Source organism: Palaemon carinicauda, chromosome 9, assembly GCF_036898095.1.
Source record: "Palaemon carinicauda isolate YSFRI2023 chromosome 9, ASM3689809v2, whole genome shotgun sequence".
NCBI classification, from domain to species: domain Eukaryota; kingdom Metazoa; phylum Arthropoda; class Malacostraca; order Decapoda; family Palaemonidae; genus Palaemon; species Palaemon carinicauda.
Window position 1 is genome coordinate 122,208,256 of NC_090733.1, and position 5,893 is coordinate 122,214,148.

A 5,893-nucleotide genomic window follows, 5' to 3' on the forward strand; every position below is an offset into this window, starting at 1 on the left:
GGAAATGGAACAGTCTGGATGGGCAACACAGTGCCCTCACTTAATTTGTAGTACAGTATGTAACTACACACTCACCCTGGAATTAATCGTCCCAATTAAGACCACTGTTCCTCGCAGAGTTAAACAGTAGGGTTAACACCGCGACCCACTGCTACCACAGATCTCTTTTAGTTCCTCTACTTGCTTCGCATAGTGGCGAAAGAACACTCTGGAAGACTTCCAGCCAGTGTATGAACGGAGATGTTCAAAATCCATGCAATTAAAGAAATTTAAGAATGAGGCAACTTTCCTCGGATCGTGACCTGCGGGTGTATTGTCAGGATCCGCTCTGCGAATAAAATATGTGATTTTTGCTCTGAGTTGATTCAGAGATAAATTTGAGCCTGATGTTTCTCCCCTGAATAGTTGACCACCCTTGAAGTCTGAAGTTCTATGAAGATAGACCTTTAGGCATTCTACTGGACATAGAGATGCATCTTCTTTCAGAGGGCAGATTCTCCAGGGACCCCACCTGTTGGTGGGTAACTCATTCTTGGCGAGAAACGTAGGATCCGGAAACAGGTTCAGTTCTTCCCCATCCAGGAACTGAACACGACCTGCCTCTCTCGAGAGGCTACAATTTCACTAACCCTGGCCCCGGACGCGAGTGCAAATTAGGAAAATAACTTTTTGTGTCAAATCCTTTAACGCACATTCTTCATTGCTCAACAGAGAAGCGAAATGAAGAACTTGTCTAAAGACCATGAAATGGGCTTTGGAGGTGCTGAAGGTCTGAGCCTAGCACAGGCTTTCGGGACTTTATTAAAGATCTCGTTACCTAGGTCAACCTGGAAGGCATATAGAATGGGTCTTGTCAAAGCAGACTTACACGCTGAAATCGTGTTCTCTGCCAACCCTTGACCATGGAGGTGGGGAAAAAAGATAAGCAGAAGTCTGTCAAGATCTCCTGCGGAATCTTCGCCTTAACAAAAGGCCACCCATTTTCTCCAAGATGACTCATATTGCCTTCTAGTAGATTTGCATTTATATTCCTCAATGAAGTCTATACTGGCTTTCGAAATCCCGAAACGCTTTCTCACCGCTAGGGAGAGAAAATCATGAACTGCAGGGTCCGGGTTTTCTGTAATGAAGCGCAGACAGTTGACTTCTGGACTCGCTGGGTCAGAACTGGATCTGGTAGTGGTACAAACTTCAGCTACAGTTCCAATGCCAGGAGGAACCACACGCTGTTCGGCCACTTGTGGGCCACTATTGCCGCTACCCTTTGAAGGATCTCAGTTTGTTGAGGACCCTCAACAGAAGGTTGTGAGGAGGGAACAGATAAATCTTGGACCATCTGTTCCAGTCGAGGGACATCGCGTCCACTGCTTCCGCTAAGGGGTCCTCGTACGGGGCACGTACAGGGGCAACTTCTTGTTGTCTTTCGTCGCAAAGAGGTCTATCTGCAGTTCTGGGACTGATTCAGAATGAAGGAGAATGATCCTGCGTCTAAGGACCATTCCGACTCTATCGGTGTGAACCTGGATAGAGCGTCCGCTGTCACATTGCGGACTCCTTGAAGGTGAACTGCCGACAGGTACCACTTCTTCTTTTCCGCCAATCGGAAGACGGCCAACATCACCTGGTTGAGAGGTGGTGACCTCGATCCTTGTCAATTCAAGTATCTTACAACTACCTCGCTGTCTATTACCACTTTATGTGGAACGAATGACACGGGGAGACTTTCTTTAAGGTAAGGAGCACTGCCCTAGCTTCTAGAAAGTTTTATGAGAAAGGTCTTGAATAGCCTGGACCAAGTCCCCTGGACTTTTTTCCGATGAGAGTGACCTCCCCATCCCTCCTTTGAGGCGTCTGAGTGAATCGTCACCGACGGGGGAGGTGGCTGAAGAAGAACCTGACTTCTTTAGATGTCTGGCTTGGGACCAAGGCCTGAGAAGAGTACTTAGCCGAAGCGGCTGGTCTTCTCAGATCTCTTCACGCGTTTGATGCATAACTTCTCCAAACTCCGATTGCATCCTTTAGCTGTGCTCTTAGCACTGGGTCTGTCACCGAAGCAAACTGGAGAGAGCGCAGTACTCTCTCCTGCTCGTGTCTTGATATCCTTTCGGAATCTTGAAGTCTCTTGACAGAACCCGCTATCTCCTTCCTTTTCTTCGCTGGGGTGGAGAAACGGTGTGACAAAAGGTCCCAGTGGATCTTAGCCACTGGAACTTTTGAGATGGAGAAAGTCGAGACTTTTTCTGTTGATCTTGAAGCCTAGGTACTCTAGGAACTGGATCACTGACTGGAAGCTTGCAAGCATTCTGTCTCGGATGCTGCCCACACCAACCAGTCGTCCAGGTAGGCTACTACCTGAATTCCCTTTAGGCGAAATTGTTTGAGAGCTACGCTCGCAAGCTTCGTAAAAATCCTTCGGGCTATGTTTAGCCCGAATGGCATGGCTCCGAAGGCGTATAGTCTTCGCTGTAGCCTGAACCCTAGGTAGGGGGAGAGTCGATGGCTAATTGGAATGTGCCAGTAGGCATCTGACAAGTCTATAGAGACGGAATATGCCCTCTTGGGCAGTAAGGTCCTTATGTGTTGCAGTGTTAGCATTTTGAATTTGCAATTCACTATGAACTTGTTAAGTGGCGACAAGTCCAGAATGACTCTGAGCTTTTCCGAGTCTTTCTTGGGAACACAAAACAGCCTCCCTTAGAAATTGATGGGCTTCACCCTTTTTCTCCAACCGTTCTTGAACGTACTCCTCCATAACGGGGGTGGAGTGTTGGAAAAACCGAAGGTACGGGGGTGGAGTGCTGTACCAGCTCCCGCCCAATCCATTCTTGAGTAGGCTGTGGGCCCAGGGATCGAAGGTCCACCGATCCCGAAATTTCAGAAGTCTCCCTCCTACCGGTATGACCTCACTTGGACTGCCGTCCTGAGGTCTTGCCTTCCTGACCACGACCACCCCTGAATCCCCTTCCCCTTGAGGGGCGTCTAGACGAGCCTCTGGCTGCTCCTCTAGGCTTTGCTCGGAAGGAAGTAGACTGCCCTTCGAACGCTGGGGTGAAAGCCGTGGACTGTGTCGACACGGCCTGGGGTACCCACTGAAAGGTGGTCGGGGTTTGTGCCACGATCTGGGGCACTGGGGGCAATGGCAATTGCAGTTGCTGTTGCTGTCTAAGAGGCTTGGCTGGCCGAGACGGTAGCCTAGTCCTCATAGTCTTCCTCTTTGGTTGAGGACCCTCATCCGGGGAAGACTTTCTTTTGATAGCCAGGTCCCACTTCTGGAGAAGGTTTCTATTCTCCAAGGTGGCTTTATCAAAAACTTCTTTGACCAAGTCGGTAGGGAAAAAGGTCTTTTCCCCAAATGTTGGAGGAGATTAGTTTCTTTAGTTCGTGCCTCACTGTAGCCGAGGTAAACACGAACTCCCTACAAGCTCTCCTTGCCTTGACGAAGCCATAAAGGTCCTTCGTCACTGTGGCCAGATGAGGCTTGGCCACTACCATGAACATTTCATGGACCTTGGGGTCACTTGCCATCGTCTCGAGAGTAGTCTGAAGAGACATTGAGGCAGTCAGTCTTTCTTTTGTATCGAACTCACTTCGCAAAAAAAAGTCAGACAGCTTAGGGAGGTCCTTGCCGAACTGACGTCCGGCAATATCAGCCTCCAACTTTCCCACTTAGAACGTAAGATGGACGTCCTTCCAATCTTTGTGGTCCATAGGCAGGGCCAGCGACAAGGGTTTACACTCCTCTAGGGAGGGGCAAGACTTGCCGGCCTCGATTGCTTTTAGTACAGCCAGAAACCCTTTCTGTAAAAAGGGGGAAGGCTCTAGTAGGCTAGGACACAAAGGAAGGGAGCTTCCTATTCAATGCAGCTACCTTTGAGTTAGAGAAGCCCCTCTCTTTCATCGAAGATGAAAGTAGAGCTTGAGCCTTAGCATGGTCATCACTATGACCTCCTTCGGCTCTGCCTCCTCCTTTGAAGCTGGTTCCTTCCTCAGCCGGACATAACAGTCCGGATATGATGCCTTGCTGGGCCAGAATTCCACCCTCCAGGGGAACTGAGCCCAGCATATCCGAGATGACGATCTTTCCAGTCGTCATCGACATGTGCTCAGCATACCTCCACGGGTTAGCATCCGAGCACAAAGGAAGGTCTTTCACATTGAGCTTTTCTGGGGCCCATGTGATTCTGCAAGGCACTGCATTCACAGTTCCATTGCAGCCGCCTTCTCCTGATTCTCCTTCTGCATTTGTTGGATCATTCCAACAATAGAAGAGAGGGCCTGTCCCAGCTCTACTGGGAGACCGGCCGATGTAGAGGGACTTGAACTTCATCCTGGGCTTTTGCAAGGAGGTCTTCCTCCTGACACCCGTCCACATCAGATATCCTGTCATTTAGCTGGATGTCTTGCATCGCGACCGCGACTTCAGCATCCACCTGGATCTGAACTTAGGGGATCTCCTCTTGAGGCTGGGGAATCACTGCATCAGTTGATGCCTAGGGAAAAGATACGCCCTCATCTTCTCACTTGGAAGATAAGGGCCAGAAGTGTACTTTTGGAAGCCCCTTACCCAGGTACGAAGTTTCTTCCTAGCTATTTAAATGTCTCATTAATCAGGTTAGTACACACAGTACATACCTGAGGGTCCCCAATACCGGAGATCATCCTTGGAGACAGCGTATGCTGCGTGTCTCCTACAAAACTCATGTCCGCAGAGGTTCTTGCTGCTGACATTGCAGAAAGCACTTCCCGACTTTGGAGTGTCCTTCTGTAAAGAGAAGAAATTTCCATGAGTATCAAGTGAACTATGTATCACTGGATATGCATAGTATAGCATAACAATTCATAAATGAAAGACACACACTTGTGTTTCCCTCACAACCCATTGTTGCAGCCTTCCAGATAATAAAATCAAAATGGTTTATCTCTACTAGAGTAACCAATGCAAGGTTTCCAGAGGAAACAGGTGGAGCTCACACCTAGGCAATGATTTTAAAAATCCTGGATAATAGACGGGAAGAACTCTGCTTCCTGTCTGAGGGCAACAGCAAAGGGCTGTGTAAGAAAACACAATAGTGTTAGAAGATACAGTGCTGTACCTAAACTTTTACTATAGTTTTCTTCTTACTGTATATGCTATACAGAAGAATACTAGTACAGTATAGGAGGATGTGTGCCGGCCTGCCTTTGCCGGCCGGCACACACCACAATTAGCTTTAAAGTATACTACTTAACAGCTATAGGGCGGCAGCCCTCTGGTTCACATGCCTGTGCCGGCGGCAGCAGCTGCCGGCCAGCAACAGCCAGTGTTGGCCGGCAATGATTGCCGGCCAGCAACTACACAAGGTAGTACCCAGCTGCCGGCCACACTCTTGGTGACCGGCAGACAAGGACTGACATAAGCCGGCCGGCAAAGGTACAAGACCGATGCCAGCCGGCAGCAAAAGAACCAGAAGACTACACCTGCCCGGCTGCCGGCCTCATAGGCCGGCAGCCGGCCTCATAGGCCGGCAGCCGGGACAGGTACAGCACTAGAAGAAAATAGAATGGATGCCGGGATAAGAGTGTACACAACCCCCCAAGCCCGGCAACCGAAAGAGTGCATATAAGGAAGGGGAGAAACTTAATTCAGGCTTCCTTGACCAATGCCGTCCGGCTCAGCCGGCAGGCATGGATGAGGGACCAAGAGAGGTCCGGGCAGCACTCGAAAACATAAGACCCTTGCCGTCCAGCATCTCTGCCGGCCGGCAATGGGCTTAGTCAATCCATATCCCAACCTATACTAGGTCCAGAAGTAGAATGACATACGGTACAGTAATACCCCTGCCGGCCAGCTCTGCCGGCCGGCAAGGTACAGTACAGTAATGGCTAGGCCATTACGGAGATAGAGGGGGAAGGG